The sequence below is a fragment of the Panulirus ornatus genome, chromosome 7 (genome assembly GCF_036320965.1).
Source record: "Panulirus ornatus isolate Po-2019 chromosome 7, ASM3632096v1, whole genome shotgun sequence".
NCBI lineage: Eukaryota > Metazoa > Arthropoda > Malacostraca > Decapoda > Palinuridae > Panulirus > Panulirus ornatus.
In genome coordinates, this window is record NC_092230.1 from 50743664 (window position 1) to 50767705 (window position 24042).

General features: G+C 40.5%; 1 protein-coding gene across 1 annotated transcript in view; it reads right to left on the reverse strand.

Annotated features, from left to right (window-relative positions):
• Window positions 1-19682, reverse strand: part of Tbcb (tubulin-binding cofactor B) — a 173326-nt gene extending 153644 nt beyond the window's left edge. Inside the window, exon 1 of the mRNA XM_071663795.1 lies at window positions 19558-19682. The gene's annotated coding sequence lies outside the window, so the exon portion shown is untranslated. The remainder of the gene's footprint in view (window positions 1-19557) is intronic.
• Between the last annotated feature and the right edge of the window lie 4360 nt (window positions 19683-24042).

The window sequence follows — 24042 nt, forward strand, 5'->3', positions numbered from 1 at the left end:
CCCCCCCATACACATGTACATACACACGTCCACACACGCAAATATACATACCTACACAGCTTTCCATGGTTTACCCCAGACGCTTCACATGCCTTGCTTCAATCCACTGACAGCACGTCAAGCCCTGTATACCACATGACTCCAATTCACTCTATTTCTTGCCCTCCTTTCACCCTCCTGCATGTTCAGGCCCCGATCACACAAAATCTTTTTCACTCCATCTTTCCACCTCCAATTTGGTCTCCCTCTTCTCCTCGTTCCCTCCACCTCCGACACATATATCCTCTTGGTCAATCTCTCCTCACTCATTCTCTCCATGTGCCCAAACCATTTCAAAACACCCTCTTCTGCTCTCTCAACCACGCTCTTTTTATTTCCACACATCTCTCTTACCCTTACGTTACTTACTCGATCAAACCACCTCACACCACACATTGTCCTCAAACATCTCATTTCCAGCACATCCATCCTCCTGCGCACATCTCTATCCATAGCCCACGCCTCGCAACCATACAGCATATATATATATATATATATATATATATATATATATATATATATATATATATATATATATATATATAACAAGTAGTGGTGATGTGAGAAGGAGACGGAATGAGTATTTTGAAGGTTTGTTGAATGTGTCTGATGACAGAGTGGCAGATATAGGGTGTTTTGGTCGAGGTGGTGTGCAAAGTGAGAGGGTTAGGGAAAATGATTTGGTAAACAGAGAAGAGGTAGTAAAAGCTTTGCGGAAGATGAAAGCCGGCAAGGCAGCAGGTTTGGATGGTATTGCAGTGGAATTTATTAAAAAAGGGGGTGACTGTATTGTTGACTGGTTGGTAAGGTTATTTAATGTATGTATGACTCATGGTGAGGTGCCTGAGGATTGGCGGAATGCGTGCATAGTGCCATTGTACAAAGGCAAAGGGGAAAAGAGTGAGTGCTCAAATTACAGAGGTATAAGTTTGTTGAGTATTCCTGGTAAATTATATGGGAGGGTATTGATTGAGAGGGTGAAGGCATGTACAGAGCATCAGATTGGGGAAGAGCAGTGCGGTTTCAGAAGTGGTAGAGGATGTGTGGATCAGGTGTTTGCTTTGAAGAATGTATGTGAGAAATACTTAGAAAAGCAAATGGATTTGTATGTAGCATTTATGGATCTGGAGAAGGCATATGATAGAGTTGATAGAGATGCTCTGTGGAAGGTATTAAGAATATATGGTGTGGGAGGCAAGTTGTTAGAAGCAGTGAAAAGTTTTTATCGAGGATGTAAGGCATGTGTACGTGTAGGAAGAGAGGAAAGTGATTGGTTCTCAGTGAATGTAGGTTTGCGGCAGGGGTGTGTGATGTCTCCATGGTTGTTTAATTTGTTTATGGATGGGGTTGTTAGGGAGGTAAATGCAAGAGTCCTGGAAAGAGGGGCAAGTATGAAGTCTGTTGGGGATGAGAGAGCTTGGGAAGTGAGTCAGTTGTTGTTCGCTGATGATACAGTGCTGGTGGCTGATTCATGTGAGAAACTGCAGAAGCTGGTGACTGAGTTTGGTAAAGTGTGTGGAATAAGGAAGTTAAGAGTAAATGTGAATAAGAGCAAGGTTATTAGGTACAGTAGGGTTGAGGGTCAAGTCAATTGGGAGGTGAGTTTGAATGGAGAAAAACTGGAGGAAGTGAAGTGTTTTAGATATCTGGGAGTGGATCTGGCAGCGGATGGAACCATGGAAGCGGAAGTGGATCATAGGGTGGGGGAGGGGGCGAAAATTTTGGGAGCCTTGAAAAATGTGTGGAAGTCGAGAACATTATCTCGGAAAGCAAAAATGGGTATGTTTGAAGGAATAGTGGTTCCAACAATGTTGTATGGTTGCGAGGCGTGGGCTATGGATAGAGTTGTGCGCAGGAGGATGGACGTGCTGGAAATGAGATGTTTGAGGACAATGTGTGGTGTGAGGTGGTTTGATCGAGTAAGTAACGTAAGGGTAAGAGAGATGTGTGGAAATAAAAAGAGCGTGGTTGAGAGAGCAGAAAAGGGTGTTTTGAAATGGTTTGGGCACATGGAGAGAATGAGTGAGGAAAGATTGACCAAGAGGATATATGTGTCGGAGGTGGAGGGAACGAGGAGAAGAGGGAGACCAAATTGGAGGTAGAAAGATGGAGTGAAAAAGATTTTGTGTAATCGGGGCCTGAACATACAGGAGGGTGAAAGGAGGGCAAGGAATAGAGTGAAATGGAGCGATGTGGTATACAGGGGTTGACGTGCTGTCAGTGGATTGAATCAAGGCATGTGAAGCGTCTGGGGTAAACCATGGAAAGCTGTGTAGGTATGTATATTTGCGTGTGTGGACGTGTGTATGTACATGTGTATGGGGGGGGGCCATTTCTTTCGTCTGTTTCCTTGCGCTACCTCGCAAACGCGGGAGACAGCGACAAAGTATAAAAAAAAAAAAAAAAAATATATATGTGTGTATGTGTGTATATGTATGTATATATATATATATATATATATATATATATATATATATATATATATATATATATATATATATATATATGTATATATATATATATATATATATATATATATATATATATATATATATATATATATATATATATATATATATTATCCCTGGGGATAGGGGTGAAAGAATACTTCCCATACACTCCTCACGTGTCGTAGAATATATATATATATATATATATATATATATATATATATATATATATATATATATATATATATATATATATATATATATATTTTTTTTTTTTTTCATACATATGCGTGCATAGTGCCATTGTACAAAGGCAAAGGGGATAAGAGTGAGTGCTCAAATTACAGAGGTATAAGTTTGTTGAGTATTCCTGGTAAATTATATGGGAGGGTATTGATTGAGAGGGTGAAGGCATGTACAGAGCATCAGATTGGGGAAGAGCAGTGTGGTTTCAGAAGTGGTAGAGGATGTGTGGATCAGGTGTTTGCTTTGAAGAATGTATGTGAGAAATACTCAGAAAAGCAAATGGATTTGTATGTAGCATTTATGGATCTGGAGAAGGCATATAATAGAGTTGAGAGAAATGCTTTGTGGAAGGTATTAAGAATATATGGTGTGGGAGGCAAGTTGATAGAAGCAGTGAAAAGTTTTTATCGAGGATGTAAGGCATGTGTATGTGTAGGAAGAGAGGAAAGGGATTGGTTCTCAGTGAATGTAGGTTTGCGGCAGGGGTGTGTGATGTCTCCATGGTTGTTTAATTTGTTTATGGATGGGGTTGTTAGGGAGGTAAATGCAAGAGTTTTGGAAAGAGGGGCAAGTATGAAGTCTATTGGGGATGAGAGAGCTTGGGAAGTGAGTCAGTTGTTGTTCGCTGATGATACAGCGCTGGTGGCTGATTCATATGAGAAACTGCAGAAGCTGGTGACTGAGTTTGGTAAAGTGTGTGAAAGAAAAAAGTTAAGATTAAATGTGAATAAGAGCAAGGTTATTAGATACAGTAGGGTTGAGGGTCAAGTCAATCGGGAGGTAAGTTTGAATGGAGCAAAACTGGAGGAAGTAAAGTGTTTTAGATATCTGGGAGTGGATCTGGCAGCGGATGGAACCATGGAAGCGGAAGTGGATCATAGGGTGGGGGAGGGGGCGAAAATCCTGGGAGCCTTGAAGAATGTGTGGAAGTCGAGAACATTATCTCGGAAAGCAAAAATGGGTATGTTTGAAGGAATAGTGGTTCCAACAATGTTGTATGGTTGCGAGGCGTGGGCTATGGATAGAGTTGTGCGCAGGAGGATGGATGTGCTGGAAATGAGATGTTTGAGGACAATGTGTGGTGTGAGGTGGTTTGATCGAGTGAGTAACGTAAGGGTAAGAGAGATGTGTGGAAATAAAAAGAGCGTGGTTGAGAGAGCAGAAGAGGGTGTTTTGAAGTGGTTTGGGCACATGGAGAGAATGAGTGAGGAAAGATTGACCAAGAGGATATATGTGTCGGAGGTGGAGGGAACAAGGAGAAGAGGGAGACCAAATTGGAGGTGGAAAGATGGAGTGAAAAAGATTTTGTGTGATCGGGGCCTGAACATGCAGGAGGGTGAAAGGAGGGCAAGGAATAGAGTGAATTGGAGCAATGTGGTATACCGGGGTTGACGTGCTGTCAGTGGATTGAATCAAGGCATGTGAAGCGTCTGGGGTAAACCATGGAAAGCTGTGTAGGTATGTATATTTGCGTGTGTGGACGTATGTATATACATGTGTATGGGGGTGGGTTGGGCCATTTCTTTCATCTTTTTCTTTGCACTACCTAGCAAACGCAGGAGACAGCGACAAAGCAAAAAAAAAAAAAAATATATATATATATATATATATATTATATTTTTTTTTATTATACTTTGTCGCTGTCTCCTGCGTTTGCGAGGTAGCACAAGGAAACAGACGAAAGAAATGGCCCAACCCACCCCATACATATGTATATACATACGTCCACACACGCAAATATACATAGCTACACAGCTTTCCATGGTTTACCCCAGACGCTTCACATGCCTTGATTCAATCCACTGACAGCACGTCAACCCCGGTATACCACATTGCTCCAATTCACTCTATTCCTTGCCCTCCTTTCACCCTCCTGCATGTTCAGGCCCCGATCACACAAAATCTTTTTCACTCCATCTTTCCACCTCCAATTTGGTCTCCCTCTTCTCCTTGTTCCCTCCACCTCCGACACATATATCCTCTTGGTCAATCTTTCCTCACTCATTCTCTCCATGTGCCCAAACCACTTCAAAACACCCTCTTCTGCTCTCTCAACCACGCTCTTTTTATTTCCACACATCTCTCTTACCCTTACATTACTCACTCGATCAAACCACCTCACACCACACATTGTCCTTAAACATCTCATTTCCAGCACATCCATCCTCCTGCGCACAACTCTATCCATAGCCCACGCCTCGCAACCACACAACATTGTTGGAACCACTATTCCTTCAAACATACCCATTTTTGCTTTCCGAGATAATGTTCTCGACTTCCACACATTCTTCAAGGCCCCCAGAATTTTTGCCCCCTTCCCCACCCTATGATCCACTTCCGCTTCCATGGTTCCATCCGCTGCCAGATCCACTCCCAGATGTCTAAAACACTTCACTTCCTCCAGTTTTTCTCCATTCAAACTCACCTCCCAATTGACTTGGCCCTCAACCCTACTGTACCTAATAACCTTGCTCTTATTCACATTTACTCTTAACTTTCTTCTTCCACACACTTTACCAAACTCAGTCACCAGCTTCTGCAGTTTCTCACATGAATCAGCCACCAGCGCTGTATCATCAGCGAACAACAACTGACTCACTTCCCAAGCTCTCTCATCCCCAACAGACTTCATACTTGCCCCTCTTTCCAAAACTCTTGCATTTACCTCCCTAACAACCCCATCCATAAACAAATTAAACAACCATGGAGACATCACACACCCCTGCCGCAAACCTACATTCACTGAGAACCAATCACTTTCCTCTCTTCCTACACGTACACATGCCTTACATCCTCGATAAAAACAAGGGAGCAAATGGGAACTTCAGTGAAGGGCGCAAATGGGGAGGTGATAACAAGTAGTGGTGATGTGAAAAGGAGATGGAGTGAGTATTTTGAAGGTTTGTTGAATGTGTTTGATGATAGAGTGGCAGATATAGGGTGTTTTGGTCGAGGTGGTGTGCAAAGTGAGAGGGTTAGGGAAAATGATTTGGTAAACAGAGAAGAGGTAGTGAAAGCTTTGCGGAAGATGAAAGCCGGCAAGGCAGCAGGTTTGGATGGTGTTGCAGTGGAATTTATTAAAAAAGGGGGTGACTGTATTGTTGACTGGTTGGTAAGGTTATTTAATGTATGTATGACTCATGGTGAGGTGCCTGAGGATTGGCGGAATGCGTGCATAGTGCCATTGTACAAAGGCAAAGGGGATAAGAGTGAGTGCTCAAATTACAGAGGTATAAGTTTGTTGAGTATTCCTGGTAAATTATATGGGAGGGTATTGATTGAGAGGGTGAAGGCATGTACAGAGCATCAGATTGGGGAAGAGCAGTGTGGTTTCAGAAGTGGTAGAGGATGTGTGGATCAGGTGTTTGCTTTGAAGAATGTATGTGAGAAATACTTAGAAAAGCAAATGGATTTGTATGTAGCATTTATGGATCTGGAGAAGGCATATGATAGAGTTGATAGAGATGCTCTGTGGAAGGTATTAAGAATATATGGTGTGGGAGGAAAGTTGTTAGAAGCAGTGAAAATATATATATATATATATATATATATATATATATATATATATATATATATATATATATATATATATATATATATATACATATATGATGATCTGCACATTCCTTTACCCTCTCAATCAATACCCTACCTTAAATTTCCAAGGAATACTCAACAAACTTATACATCTGTAATTTGAACACTCACCTTTATCCCCTTTGCCTTTGTACAATGGCACTATTGGTGCATTCTGCCAATCCTCAGGCACTTCACCATGAATCATACATACACTGAATATCCTTACTAACCAATCAACAACACAATCAACCCCTCTTTTCTTCATCCCACCGGTCACCACCTTTTCTCATCTGACCAGCTTCCACCTTCCTCATGCCACAAGCATCTTTTACACAAGTCATCATTGCTTCCCTAAATACATCCCATTCTTTCCCCACTCCCCTTACATCATTTATTCTCATGTTTTGCCAATCTGCACTCAATCTCTCCTGGTACTTCCTCACACAGTCTCCTTTCGAAGCTTACTTACTCGCACCATTCTCTTCACCCCAACATTCTCTCTTCTTTTCTGAAAACCTCTACAAATCTTCATCTACGCCTCCACAAGATTATGATCAGACATCCCTCCAGTTGCGCCTCCCACATAATCCAATAACGCCCTCTGGCCATCTCTCCCACTTACATACATATACTTATGTATATCTCTCTTTTTAAACCAGGTATGCCCAATCACCTGTTCTTTTTCATCACACAAATCTACAAGCTCTTCACCATTTCCATTTACAACAAGGAACACCCCATGTAAACCAATTATGCCCTCAACTGCTACATTACTCACCTTTGCATTCAAATCACCCATCACTATAACTCGGTCTCATGCATCAAAGCTGCTAACACACTCACTCAGCTGCTCCCAAAACACTTACCTCTCATGATCATTGTTTTCATGACCAGGTACTTAGGCACCAATAATCACCCATTTCTCTCCATCCACTTTCAGTTTTACCCATATCAATCAAGACTTTACTTTCTTACTCTATCACATACTCCCACAACTCTTGCTTCAGGAGTAGTGCTGCTCCTTCCTTTGCTCTTGTCCTCTCACCAACCCCTGACTTTACTCCAAAGACATTCCCAAACCACTCTTCCCCTTTACTCTTGAGCTTCATTTCACTTGAAGCCAAAACATTCAGGTTCCTTTTCTCAAACATGCTATCTATCTCTCCTTTTTTTTTTTTTATCTTGGTTACATCCACACACAGACACCCCAATCTGAGCCTCTGAGATTTTTTTTCATTTTTCATTATACTTTACTGCCATCTCCAGTGTCAGCGAGGAAGCACATGGAAACAGATGAGGAATGGCCCAACCCACTCACATACACATGTATATACATAAACGCCCATACATGCACATTTTTTTTTTTTTTTTTTTTTATACTTTGTCGCTGTCTCCCGCGTTTGCGAGGTAGCGCAAGGAAACAGACGAAAGAAATGGCCCAACCCCCCCCCCCATACACATGTACATACACACGTCCACACACGCAAATATACATACCTACACAGCTTTCCATGGTTTACCCCAGACGCTTCACATGCCTTGCTTCAATCCACTGACAGCACGTCAACCCCTGTATACCACATGACTCCAATTCACTCTATTTCTTGCCCTCCTTTCACCCTCCTGCATGTTCAGGCCCCGATCACACAAAATCTTTTTCACTCCATCTTTCCACCTCCAATTTGGTCTCCCTCTTCTCCTCGTTCCCTCCACCTCCGACACATATATCCTCTTGGTCAATCTCTCCTCACTCATTCTCTCCATGTGCCCAAACCATTTCAAAACACCCTCTTCTGCTCTCTCAACCACGCTCTTTTTATTTCCACACCTCTCTCTTACCCTTACGTTACTTACTCGATCAAACCACCTCACACCACACATTGTCCTCAAACATCTCATTTCCAGCACATCCATCCTCCTGCGCACATCTCTATCCATAGCCCACGCCTCGCAACCATACAACATTGTTGGAACCACTATTCCCTCAAACATACCCATTTTTGCTTTCCGAGATAATGTTCTCGACTTCCACACATTTTTCAAGGCTCCCAAAATTTTCGCCCCCTCCCCCACCCTATGATCCACTTCCGCTTCCATGGTTCCATCCGCTGACAGATCCACTCCCAGATATCTAAAACACTTCACTTCCTCCAGTTTTTCTCCATTCAAACTCACCTCCCAATTGACTTGACCCTCACCCCTACTGTACCTAATAACCTTGCTCTTATTCACATTTACTCTCAACTTTCTTCTTCCACACACTTTACCAAACTCAGTCACCAGCTTCTGCAGTTTCTCACATGAATCAGCCACCAGCGCTGTATCATCAGCGAACAACAACTGACTCACTTCCCAAGCTCTCTCATCCCCAACAGACTTCATACTTGCCCCTCTTTCCAGGACTCTTGCATTTACCTCCCTTACAACCCCATCCATAAACAAATTAAACAACCATGGAGACATCACACACCCCTGCCGCAAACCTACATTCACTGAGAACCAATCACTTTCCTCTCTTCCTACACGTACACATGCCTTACATCCTCGATAAAAACTTTTCACTGCTTCTAACAACTTGCCTCCCACACCATATAATCTTAATACCTTCCACAGAGCATCTCTATCAACTCTATCATATGCCTTCTCCAGATCCATAAATGCTACATACAAATCCATTTGCTTTTCTAAGTATTTCTCACATACATTCTTCAAAGCAAACACCTGATCCACACATCCTCTACCACTTCTGAAACCACACTGCTCTTCCCCAATCTGATGCTCTGTACATGCCTTCACCCTCTCAATCAATACCCTCCCATATAATTTACCAGGAATACTCAACAAACTTATACCTCTGTAATTTGAGCACTCACTCTTATCCCCTTTGCCTTTGTACAATGGCACTATGCACGCATTCCGCCAATCCACAGGCACCTCACCATGAGTCATACATACATTAAATAACCTTACCAACCAGTCAACAATACAGTCACCCCCTTTCTTAATAAATTCCACTGCAATGCCATCCAAACCTGCTGCCTTGCCGGCTTTCATCTTCCGCAAAGCTTTTACTACCTCTTCTCTGTTTACCAAATCATTTTCCCTAACCCTCTCACTTTGCACACCACCTCGACCAAAACACCCTATATCTGCCACTCTGTCATCAGACACATTCAACAAACCTTCAAAATACTCATTCCATCTCCTTCTCACATCACCGCTACTTGTTATCACCTCCCCATTTACGCCCTTCACTGAAGTTCCCATTTGCTCCCTTGTCTTACGCACCCTATTTACCTCCTTCCAGAACATTTTTTTATTCTCCCTAAAATTTACTGATAGTCTCTCACCCCAACTCTCATTTGCCCTTTTTTTCACCTCTTGCACCTTTCTCTTGACCTCCTGTCTCTTTCTTTTATACTTCTCCCACTCAATTGCATTTTTTCCCTGCAAAAATCGTCCAAATGCCTCTCTCTTCTCTTTCACTAATACTCTTACTTCTTCATCCCACCACTCACTACCCTTTCTAAACAGCCCACCTCCCACTCTTCTCATGCCACAAGCATCTTTTGCGCAATCCATCACTGATTCCCTAAATACATCCCATTCCTCCCCCACTCCCCTTACTTCCATTGTTCTCACCTTTTTTCATTCTGTACACAGTCTCTCCTGGTACTTCCCCACACAGGTCTCCTTCCCAAGCTCACTTACTCTCACCACCTTCTTCACCCCAACATTCACTCCTCTTTTCTGAAAACCCATACTAATCTTCACCTTAGCCTCCACAAGATAATGATCAGACATCCCTCCAGTTGCACCTCTCAGCACATTTCAATGTATACATACATATATATACATATGTACATATTCATACTTGCTGCCTTCATCCATTCCAGTCACCCCCCCCCCCACATGAAATAGCATCCCCTCCCCCCTCCAGCGAGGTAGTGACAGGACGAGACAAAAAAGGTCATATTTGTTCACACTCAGTATCTTACTATCATGTGTAATGCACAGCTCCCTTCCCACATCCAGGCCCCACAGTCCTTTCCATGGTTTACCCCAGATGCTTCACATGCCCTGGTTCAATCTACTGATAGCACGTCAACCCTGGTATACCACATCATTCTAATTCACTCTGTTCCTTGCAAGCCTTTCACCCTCCTGTAACTTCAGGCCCCCACTGCTCAAAATATTTTTCACTCAATCCTTCCAACTCCAATTTGGTTTCCCACTTCTTGTTCCCTCCACCTATGACACATATATCCTCCCTGTCAATCTCTCCTCACTCATTCTCTCCATGCATCCAAACCATTTCAACACACCCTCTTCTGCTCTTTCAACCACTCTCTTTTTATTACCAAACATCTCTCTTACCCATTCACTGCATACTCGATCAAACCACCTCACACCACATATTGTCCTCAAACATTTTGAGTTCCAACACATCCACACTCCTTTGCACAACCCTACAAATATATATATCTTCATACATATTTGCAATTTCCTGTGTTAGCAATGTAGCGTTAAAAATAGAGGACTGTGTATGTGAGTGGGTGTGTCTTTCCTCGTCTGTTTCCTGGTGCTATCTCGCTAAGCTGAAGGTGTACAGAAATGGTTTGGTCATATGGACAGAATGACTGAGGACAGATAACAAAGAGGATATCTGCGTCAAAAGTGGAGAGAACAAGAAGAATAGGGAGACCAAATTGGAGATGGAAGGATGGAAAGAACAAGATATTAAGTGACTGGGTCCCAAATATGGAGGAAGGTGAAAGGTGTGCATGGGATAAAGTGAACCAGAATGGTGTAGCATACATGGGTCCACGTGCTGTCAATGGACTAAGCAAGGGCATGGGAAGCATCCAGAGTAAACCATGGAAAAGTCTGTGAGGCCTGGCTGTGGAAAGGTAACTGTGGTTTGGTGCATTACACATGACGGCTAAATAATGGATGTACATGGATGCAATCTTTCTTCTTATGTTCCTTGTGTTATATCACTAACATGGGAAATGGCAGTCAAGCAGGAAAAAATATATTTATGTGATTAAGGACTATCATTAATAGATATAGCAAATACAACCATTTTTAATGTTCAAATGGTAATAGAAAAATGGTTTCTTTGTTACTTTTATTTTCTAGTGGATAATGGACACTTTTCAGGACCCAGCATGTTTACTTATGGGGCAAAAATGTTAAGTGCAGTGCAGATTCTTGTCACAAGTCAGAAAGAATAGACAATAATACTGTTCATGTTTTTTCCATTATAACACTGCATTGTATAGTAAATCTCAGCTACTAAGAAAAGTTAGGTAAGATTTTTGGTAAATCTCCAGTTCAGTTATGCATCAAAAATTTGCTTCGCACATCGAAAGATTTGGTTTTTTTATGCAGTGTACTGTTTAGAGATTAAAACAAAAGCTCTGCAGTGCACTCTGATGCTTCATATTGCAAACAGCAATATGCTGTCTTAAATAAAGCAATACTTGAGAATTATGAATACTTGATGTTTATAAAAACCAGATAAACTTGTAAAAAAGACATCAGCAAGTTATGAAAACCTCAATTACCCTTTCTTATCAGCTAAAATTTATGGTAAAAATATACTAAAACTGATGTAGTATCAGATGGTTGCTTATGGGGAGACTTAGCCTTAACATGGAGAGCTGTTTGGTCTGTCAAGTTTGTTGACGTTTGTCAGCAGTTGACATGATGCTTAATCATGAGTATTTCAAGTTTTGATTATAATATCAAATATCAAATCTTAAAAACTAGAAAGGTTTGCCTAGTCAACATCCAGGTAGGTTAGGTAACTCAACAACCAGGAAGGTTAGGTAAGTCAATAACCAGGAAAGTTAAGTATATCCACAAACAGGAAGGTTAGGTAAGTCAACAGGAAGGTTAGGTAAGTCAACAAGAAGGTTAGGTAAGTCAACAACCAGGAAGATAAGTTAACAACCAGGGAGGTTAGGTAAGTCAACAACCAGGAAGGTTAGGGAAGTCAACAACCAGGAAAGTTAGGCAAGTCAACTACCAGGAAGGTCAGGTAAGTCAACAACCAGGAAGGTTGGGTAAGTTCAACAACCAGGAAGGTTAGCTGAGTCATCAACCAGGAAGGGTAGGCAAGTCAACAACCAGGAAGGGTAGGCAAGTCATCAACCAGGAAGGTTAGTTAAGTCATCAACTGGGAAGGTTAGGCAAGTCAACAACCAGGAAGGTTAGTTAAGTCATCAACCAGGAAGGTTAGTTAAGTCATCAACCAGGAGGGTTAGGTAAGTCATCAACCAGGAAGGTTAGTTAAGTCATCAACCAGGAGGGTTAGGTAAGTCATCAACCAGGAAGGCTACGTAAGTCATCAACCAGGAAGGCTAGCTGTCATCAACCAGGAGGGTTAGGTAAGTTATCAACCAGGAAGGTTAAGGAAGTCAACAACCAGAAAAGTAAGGGAAGTCAACTACAAGGAAGTTAGGGAAGTCAACAACCAGTAGGGTAAGGTAAGTCAACCACAGCTCCCTATCAACATCAAGACCCCACACAACTTTCCATGGTTTAACCAAGACGTTTCACATGCCCTGGTTCAGTCCATTTACAGCACACTGACCCCAGTAAACCACATTGTTCCAATTCACTCTATTCCTTGCACACCTTTCACCCTCCTGTATGTTCAGACCCCAATTGCTCAAAATCTTTTTCACTCCATCCTTCCACCTCCAATCTGGTCTCCCGCTTCTTGTTCCCTCAACCTCTGACATATATCTTCTTTGTCAATCTTTTCTCACTCATTCTCTCCATGTGACCAAAGCATTTCAATACACCCTCTTATTATCACCACACATCTCTCTTACCCTTTCATTACTTAATCAAACCACCTCACACCACATATTGTCCTCAAACATCTCATTTCAAACACATCACCTCCTCTGTACAAACCTACCTATAGCCCATGCCTCACAACCAGAAAACATCGTTGGAACCACTATTCCTTCAAACATACCCATAATGTTCTCTTTCCTCACACTTTTCAACACCCCCAGAATCTTCACCCCTTCCCACCCTTGTGACTCACTTCCGCTTCCATGGTTCTATTCACTGTGAAATCAACTCCCAGATATGTAAAACACTTCACTTCCTCCAGTTTTTCTCCATTCAAACTTACCTCCTAACTTGCCCCTCAACCCTACTGAACCTAATAACCTTGTTCTTATTCACATTTACTCTCACGTATCAGCAGCGAACAACAATTGACTCACTTCCCAAGCCCTCTCATCCACAACAGACTACATACTTGCCCCTCTTTTCAAAACTCTTGCATTCACCTCCCTAAACATCCCATCAATATATAAATTAAACAATCATGGAGACATCACGCACCCCCTGCCGTAAACTGACATTCAATGGGAACCAGTCACTTTCCTCTCCTCCTAATCATACACATAGCTTACATCCTTACTTTCACTACTTCAAGCAACTTACCTCAAACACCATATACTCTTAATACCTTCTACAAAGCATCTCTATCAATTTTACTATATGCCTTCTCCAGATCCATAAATGCCACATACAAATCCACCTATTTTTCTAAATATTTCTCTCATAAATTTTTTAAAAAGCAAACACCGATCCACACATCCTCTACCACTTCTGAAACCACACTGCTCTTCCCCAATCTGATACTCTATACATGCCTTCACCCTCTCAATCAATACCCTCCCATATAATTTCCCAGGAATACTCAGCAAACTTAGCCATCTGTAGTTTGCAAGCTACATAGCTTTAACTACTTTTACACTAACTTTGTGCAAGTTCTGTCTGAGCTTCACTGACCTCCCCACTAGCAACATTTACTGCTATATAAGAAAACATAATTTTATACTTCATGTAACCATTCTCTTATCAATTCTTCTGTTCTCTAGTTACTATCCTCAAACAATTTGTTCTGGAGAGGTTATAAAATCTTAACTCCATAACGAAATCAATTTTGCTGCTTGTTGTATTGAAATAAATATTTGCAGCAGCCAGACCGATCCATACTATCTTTGGTAATGAAAGATATTAAATGCTGCAACTATGATTATATATATATATATATATATATATATATATATTTTTTTTTTTTTTTTTCATACTATTCGCCATTTCCCGCATTAGCGAGGTAGCGTTAAGAACAGAGGACTGGGCCTTTGAGGGAATATCCTCATATGGCCCCCTTCTCTGTTCCTTCTTTTGGAAAATTTAAAAAAAAATGAGAGGGGAGGATTTCCAGCCCCCCGCTCCCTTCCCTTTTAGTCGCCTTCTACGACATGCAGGGAATACGTGGGAAGTATTCTTTCTCCCCTATATATAATTATCTATTTATTCACTTTGCCCTGTCGCCGTCTCCCGCGCTAGCGAGGTAGTGCAAGGAAACAGACGAAAGAATATATATATATATATATATATATATATATAACTACTATTCCTTCAAACATACCCATTTTTGCTTTCCGAGATAATGTTCTCGACTTCCACACATTCTTCAAGGCCCCCAGAATTTTCGCCCCCTCCCCCACCCTAGGATCCACTTCCGCTTCCATGGTTCCATCCGCTGCCAGATCCACTCCCAGATATCTAAAACATATATATATATATATTTTTTTTTTTTTTTTTTTTTTATACTTTGTCGCTGTCTCCCGCGTTGCGCTACCTCGCAAACGCGGGAGACAGCGACAAAGTATAAAAAAAAAAAAAAAAAAAAATATATATATATATATGTTTTAGATATCTGGGAGTGGATCTGGCAGCGGATGGAACCATGGAAGCGGAAGTGGATCCTAGGGTGGGGGAGGGGGCGAAAATTCTGGGGGCCTTGAAGAATGTGTGGAAGTCGAGAACATTATCTCGGAAAGCAAAAATGGGTATGTTTGAAGGAATAGTAGTTCCAACAATGTTGTATGGTTGCGAGGCGTGGGCTATGGATAGAGTTGTGCGCAGGAGGATGGATGTGCTGGAAATGAGATGTTTGAGGACAATGTGTGGTGTGAGGTGGTTTGATCGAGTGAGTAACGTAAGGGTGAGAGAGATGTGTGGAAATAAAAAGAGCGTGGTTGAGAGAGCAGAAGAGGGTGTTTTGAAGTGGTTTGGGCACATGGAGAGAATGAGTGAGGAAAGATTGACCAAGAGGATATATGTGTCGGAGGTGGAGGGAACGAGGAGAAGAGGGAGACCAAATTGGAGGTGGAAAGATGGAGTGAAAAAGATTTTGTGTGATCGGGGCCTGAACATGCAGGAGGGTGAAAGGAGGGCAAGGAATAGAGTAAATTGGAGCGATGTGGTATACCGTGGTTGATGTGCTGTCAGTGGATTGAATCAAGGCATGTGAAGCGTCTGGGGTAAACCATGGAAAGCTGTGTAGGTGTGTATATTTGCGTGTGTGGACGTATGTATATACATGTGTATGGGGGGGTTGGGCCATTTCTTTCATCTGTTTCCTTGCGCTACCTCGCAAACGCGGGAGACAGCGACAAAGTATAATAAAAAAAAAAATAATATATATATATATGGAATTTATTAAAAAAGGGGGTGACCGTATTGTTGACTGGTTGGTAAGGTTATTTAATGTATGTATGACTCATGGTGAGGTGCCTGAGGATTGGCGGAATGCGTGCATAGTGCCATTGTACAAAGGCAAAGGGGATAAGAGTGAGTGCATAAATTACAGAGGTATAAGTTTGTTGAGTATTCCTGGTAAATTATATGGGAGGGTATTGATTGAGAGGGTGAAGGCATGTACAGAGCATCAGATTGGGGAAGAGCAGTGTGGTTTCAGAAGTGGTAGAGGATGTGTGGATCAGGTGTTTGCTTTGAAGAATATATGTGAGAAATACTTAGAAAAGCAAATGGATTTGTATGTAGCATTTATGGATCTGGAGAAGGCATATGATAGAGATGCTCTGTGGAAGGTATTAAGAATATATGGTGTGGGAGGCAAGTTGTTAGAAGCAGTGAAAACTTTTTATCGAGGATGTAAGGCATGTGTATGTGTAGGAAGAGAGGAAAGTGATTGGTTCTCAGTGAATGTAGGTTTGCGGCAGGGGTGTGTGATGTCTCCATGGGTGTTTAATTTGTTTATGGATGGGGTTGTTAGGGAGGTGAATGCAAGAGTTTTGGAAAGAGGGGCAAGTATGAAGTCTGTTGGGGATGAGAGAGCTTGGGAAGTGAGTCAGTTGTTGTTCGCTGATGATACAGCGCTGGTGGCTGATTCATGTGAGAAACTGAAGAAGCTGGTGACTGAGTTTGGTAAAGTGTGTGAAAGAAGAAAGTTAAGAGTAAATGTGAATAAGAGCAAGGTTATTAGGTACAGTAGGGTTGAGGGTCAAGTCAACTGGGAGGTGAGTTTGAATGGAGAAAAACTGGAGGAAGTGAAGTGTTTTAGATATCTGGGAGTGGATCTGGCAGCGGATGGAACCATGGAAGCAGAAGTGGATCATAGGGTGGGGGAGGGGGCAAAAATTCTGGGAGCCTTGAAGAATGTGTGGAAGTCGAGAACATTATCTCAGAAAGCAAAAATACGTATGTTTGAAGGAATAGTGGTTCCAACAATGTTGTATGGTTGCGAGGCGTGGGCTATGGATAGAGTTGTGCGCAGGAGGATGGATGTGCTGGAAATGAGATGTTTGAGGACAATGTGTGGTGTGAGGTGGTTTGATCAAGTAAGTAACGTAAGGGTAAGAGAGATGTGTGGAAATAAAAAGAGCGTGGTTGAGAGAGCAGAAGAGGGTGTTTTGAAATGGTTTGGGCACATGGAGAGAATGAGTGAGGAAAGATTGACCAAGAGGATATATGTGTCGGAGGTGGAGGGAACGAGGAGAAGAGGGAGACCAAATTGGAGGTGGAAAGATGGAGTGAAAAAGATTTTGTGTGATCGGGGCCTGAACATGCAGGAGGGTGAAAGGAGGGCAAGGAATAGAGTGAATTGGAGCGATGTGGTATACCGGGGTTGACGTGCTGTCAGTGGATTGAATCAAGGCATGTGAAGCGTCTGGGGTAAACCATTGAAAGCTGTGTAGGTAAGTATATTTGCGTGTTTGGACGTATGTATATACATGTGTATGGCGGTGGGTTGGGCCATTTCTATCGTCTGTTTCCTTGCGCTACCTCGCAAACGCGGGAGACAGCGACAAAGCAAAAAAAAAAAAAAATATATGTTTATATATATATATATATATATATATATATATATATATATATATATATATATAGATAGATAGATAGATATGGGGTTAATTAATGTAAAAGTAAGTAATACGTTTGTGGAATATCATAGATGTAATAATCCTGGGCCAACCTCTCAAGCAACCAAGATTTATCTTATTGTTAAAAGTCCTTATAATATATATTACGCTCATGAAAATGCGAAGTCAATATGGTGCCGTATATCAACAAACAGACAACACAGCCAGGCCTATACCATCCCTAGCAGTTAAATGTGGCTATATTTCTGGCTACAATAGTAGGTTAGGCCACATTTGTCTTACTATTTAATAATTGTCTTAGTTACAGGTCATAATATCCTTTTATATAATAATATAAATTTCCAGAAATGTTAACACCGTACTACCTTTCATCATCACATAACTAATAAACAATAATCAATAAACTGTTCAATTATCATTTATAATTTTGACAAATCCATAATAACCAATGAATCCATTCGGAAATAAGCTGAGAAAAATAACATAGAGATAAGTTGTAATTATTATTGTAGTAATATATTTCCTGATATAATATTTGTGTTGATAAATGTGAAGATGACATGTGAGGGTCATATAGTGTGGTCATCATTATTATGTAGAAGGGTGGTCATCATCATGTAGTGGTGCGGTCATCATCATTATGTTGTGTTGTGGTCATCATCATCACGTAGTGATGTGGTCATCATGTAGTGGTGCGGTCATCATCATCATGTAGTAGTGTGGTCATCATCATTATGTAGTGGTGTGGTCATCATCATCATGTAGTAGTGTGGTCATTCATCATCATTATGTTGTGTTGTGGTCATGATCATCATGTAGTGGTGTGGTCATCATCATGTAGTGGTGCAGTCATCATCATGATGTAGTAGTGTGGTCATCACATTATGTAGTGGTGTGGTCATCATCATCATGTAGTAGTGTGGTCCATCATGATGTAGTGGTGTGGTCATCATCATGTAGTGGTGTGGTGATCATCATCATGTAGTAGTGTGGTCATCATCATGATGTAGTAGTGTGGTCATCACATTATGTAGTGGTGTGGTCATCATCATCATGTAGTAGTGTGGTCCATCATGATGTAGTGGTGTGGTCATCATCATGTAGTGGTGTGGTGATCATCATCATGTAGTAGTGTGGTCATCATCATGATGTAGTGGTGTGGTCATCATCATGTAGTGGTGTGGTCATCATCATCATGTAGTAGTGTGGTCCATCATGATGTAGTGGTGTGGTCATCATCATGTAGTGGTGTGGTGATCATCATCATGTAGTAGTGTGGTCATCATCATGATGTAGTAGTGTGGTCATCACATTATGTAGTGGTGTGGTCATCATCATCATGTAGTAGTGTGGTCCATCATGATGTAGTGGTGTGGTCATCATCATGTAGTGGTGTGGTGATCATCATCATGTAGTAGTGTGGTCATCATCATGATGTAGTAGTGTGGTCATCACATTATGTAGTGGTGTGGTCATCATCATCATGTAGTAGTGTGGTCCATCATGATGTAGTGGTGTGGTCATCATCATGTAGTGGTGTGGTGATCATCATCATGTAGTAGTGTGGTCATCATCATGATGTAGTGGTGTGGTTATCACCATTATGTAGTGGTGTGGTCATCATCATCATCATGTAGTAGTGTGGTCCATCATGATGTAGTGGTGTGGTCATCATCATGTAGTGGTGTGGTCATCATCATCATGTAGTAGTGTGGTCATCATCATGATGTAGTGGTGTGGTCATCATCATGTAGTGGTGTGGTGATCATCATCATGTAGTAGTGTGGTCATCATCATCATCATGATGTAGTGTTGTGGTCATCATCATGATGATGTAGTGGTGTGGTTATCATCATCATGTAATGGTGTGGTCATCATCATTATGTAGTGGTGTGGTCATGATCATCATGTAGTGGTGTGGTCATCATCATTATGTAGTAGTGTGGTCATCACCATTATGTAGTGTGAGTCACTCAACATGAAGGTATTACATGTAGTAATGCTGGTGTTACCTGTTGGTTACCACGACGATGACGAGGATCAATCAAGGTGGCTGCTGGCTGGCTGGGTTGGCCCTCCTTCTGCTGCTGACTCACTCACACTGACCGACTCCACCACCACCTACACCACCACCACCTACACCACCTGCTGCAGGTCAAACATCTTCTTTATCATAACCTTAAAACAAGATAAATACGTAACCTAACAAGATAATATACTACCTAAAACATTTCTCACTCTACCATCATTTTTCTCCGTTAGAAAAATTATCAACAAATTATAATTCAAATTTATATACAATAATAATATTACTGATCTAATAACATTTTGCTAAGATTATTAAAGCATTCCAGACAATTGTGAATATTATGAATAATATTTCTACACAAATTATTTCTTCTAAATACATTACCTCCTCATGTGGGGGCCCCCCCACCCACCCACAATAATAACAAAATTCATCATAAAATTCAAAGTAATAATAATCATCATTTATGTTAATCACTAGTGATTATCAATTAACATCAAGTTATTAATCATGACTAATATAACCTGCATGTAACATAGTAAGATCATGTATAAGGTGAACATAATCCTTGGTTGATCATTAATCATAAGTAATATATCCTGCACGTAACAGTAAGATCATGTATAAGGTGAACATAATCCTTGGTTGATCATTAATCATAAGTAATATATCCTGCACGTAACAGTAAGATCATGTATAAGGTGAACATAATCCTTGGTTGATCATTAATCATGACTAATATATCCTGCACGTAACAGTAAGATCATGTATAAGGTGAACATAATCCTTGGTTGATCATTAATCATAAGTAATATATCCTGCACGTAACAGTAAGATCATGTATAAGGTGAACATAATCCTTGGTTGATCATTAATCATGACTAATATATCCTGCACGTAACAGTAAGATCATGTATAAGGTGAACATAATCCTTGGTTGATCATTAATCATAAGTAATATATCCTGCACGTAACAATAAGATCATATATATGGTGAACATAATTCTCCACCTTTGGAGGCAGGGAGCCGATGAACTCTGCTCTCCAACAACCAAATCATTAACCTGTGTTTAGCCTATGAATTACTTTAATGATGAATTTTTTCCAGTTAAAATGTAGATGAAGTCCACTCACGTGTCCAAACTAACTCATAGAACAAATTCTAACAATATTAGTAGAAGATAAACGTATTTCTGGACCTGAGATTCTCTGACATTTCCTCCACAGCTGAATGCCACATCACTTGACAACCATATTATCAAACTGTCTTTCTAACTCTAGATTATCCTGCTGTGAGCACTACGCGCTACTTTCGTCTTCAGGCCAGTAGACAGAAGTAGTAGTAGTAGATGGAAGCATTAGGTAGACACATTTGGTCGAGTTGGTGTGCGAAGTGAGAGGGTCAGGGAGAATGGTTTGGTAAACAGAGAAGAGGTAGTGAAAGCTTTGCGGAAGATGAAAGCCGGCAAGGCGGCGGGTTTGGATGGTATCGCTGTAGAATTTATTCAAAAAAGGGGATGACTGTGTTGTTCACTGGTTGGTAAGGATATTCAATGCATGAATGCTTCACGGTAAAGTGCCTGAGGATTGGCGGAATGCATACTGTATTGATACATTAATTTAAGTAATGATGAAATTAATATATGTAACGGTTTAGTATATGCCAGTTTGTCAAAACCAGTGGAACCTAATTGACCTAAAAGATTTATAAGAGCTATTAACACCTTAAAAAAAAGACAAGGATATACATATTACTAAAGCAGATAAGGCTAACACTGTTGTGATTTTAGACAAAAGTAACTATTTATCTAAAATTAATGATCTAAATGATGACACAACATATACTAAACTTAGTAAAAAATCCCTTAGAAGTAGTTCATTCCCATTTCCATAAAGAAATTAAGTTGTTGTTGAAAGGTGATAGTTCTCTTATCAAAGGTTGTCATCTTTGTCCTCTTCATTGCCATATATGTATGGACTTATCAAAACACATAAACAGAATTTTCAAGCAAGACCTATAGTGAGTTCAGTAGGCTCCATCACATATAAATTGTCAAAATGGTTAGTTTCTTTATTAAGTCCTTTAGTGGGTTATCTATTCATATTAATTTTGCTTTTTCGCTGTCTCCCGCGTTTGCGAGGTAGCGCAAGGAAACAGACGAAAGAATGGCCCAACCCACCCACATACACATGTATATACATACACGTCCACCCACGCACATATCCATACCTATACATCTCAACGTATACATATATATACACACAGACATATACATATATACACATGTACATAATTCATCCTGTCTGCCTTATTCATTCCCATGGCCACCCCGCCACACATGAAATAACAACCCCCCACCCCCCTGCATGTGCGCGAGGTAGCGCTAGGAAAAGACAACAAAGGACACAGTCGTTCACACTCAGTTTCTAGCTGTCCTGTATATTCCACTGAAACCACGGCTCCCTATCCACATCCAGGCCCTACAGAACTTTCCATGGTTTATTCCAGACGCTTCACATGCCCTGGTTCAATCCATTGACAGCACGTCGACCCCGATATACCACATCGTTCCAATTCACTCTATTCCTTGCATGCCTTTCACCCTCCTGCATGTTCAGGCCCCGATCACTCAAAATCTTTTTCACTCCATCTTTCCACCTCCAATTTGGTCTCCCACTTCTCCTCGTTCCCTCCACCTATGACACATATATCCTCTTGGTCAATCTTTCTCCACTCATTCTCTCCATGTGACCAAACCATTTCAAAACACCCGCTTCTGCTCTCTCAACCACATTCTTTTTATTACCAGACATCTCTCTTACCCTTTTATTACTTATTTGATCAAACCACCTCACACCACATATTGTCCTCAAACTTCTCATTTTCAGCACATCCACCCTCCTCCTCACAACTCTAACTATAGCCCACGCCTCGCAACCATATGACATTGTTGGAACCACTATACCTTTAAACATACCCATTTTTGCTTTCCGAGATAATGTTCTCGCCTTCCACAAATTTTTCAGCGCTCCCAGAACTTTCGCCCCTCCCCCACCCTATGATTCACTTCCGCCTCCATGGTTCCATCCGCTGCCAAATCCACTTCCAGATATGTAAAACACTTCACTTCCTCCAGTTTTTTTCCATTCAAACTTACCTCCCAATTGACTTGTCCCTCAACCCTACTGTACCTGGGTATGGTATCAAATTCTAATATCATGAACAATGTAGATTTAGTCAACAAGCTAAACAATATCAATGTTGATTTTGATTTCAAACTAGTTAGCTTTGAGGTTTCCTCACTTTTCACTAAAGTTCCAGTTGATGACCTTGCAGAATATTTATTTGATGTCTTGGATGATATTCATTTACCTGTTTCAAAGTCTAATTTCATTGAACTGATAAAATTGTGTATAAAAGACTGTGTATTTCAATTTGATGGAGATTATTATGCTCAAAAATTTGGTATGGCAATGGGTAACCCTCTTTCACCTGTACTAGGAATCTTTATATGGAATTTTCTGAAACAAAATTTCTAAAGGATATCTTACCTTCTAATGCAATTGGTTTAGGTATGTAGATGATGTTCTTTGTGTTTGACCAACAAATGAAAATTTACGAATATTTCTCCCCTTACTTAACAATTTAGTACCTTCCATCAAATTTACTGTAGAAAATGAAAATAATGATATGTTACCATTTTTAGATTGCATGATCCTTAGGCAAGGAAACAAGTTTAGCATATACAGAAAACCTACCAATGTATGCTCATGTATCCATTATTGCTCATCTCAACATGACAGAGTTAGATTATTATCATTTCAATCTATGTTCTTTAGGGCATTACGTATTTGCAGTCCAGAGTTTATTGATAAGTTTGAGATGATATATTCTATTGGATCTAAGTCAAGGTACTCTAAATCTTTCATTGATAAATCCCTTAAGTTAGCAAAGAAATCATTTAATAGAGTTGAGCCCAAACCTCCCAGTGACACGAAGAATCTTTTAGTTCTCCCTTTTAATAATAATTTCACTTTACTTCTCATGTTGCTTAAATCCTTTAATGTAAATGTTGCCTTTAGCAACAATAATACTATAAAGAATATCTTAATCAGGAATTCACCAGAAAATTCTCTTGGATGTATCTATAAAGTGCCTTGTGGTAATTGTGATAAATTTCATGTTGGTCAAACCGGTAAGGATCTTTCTGTTAGACTTAAGCAACATAAAAATAGTATAAGAACTGGACAAGAATCAAATGCCTTGTGTAATCAGGTTAAAAACTATGATAATTGTATTGACTGGAGTAATGCCATCTCAGTTATTAACTAACTCTATCACCAAGAGAAATCTTCTATTATTAAGTACACAAAGAATTATAATCTTAATATTAGTGATGGTGTATACAAAATAGATAACTTTATTGTTGATAAAATTCGTAAAATCATAAGTTTATGAACGGTCATT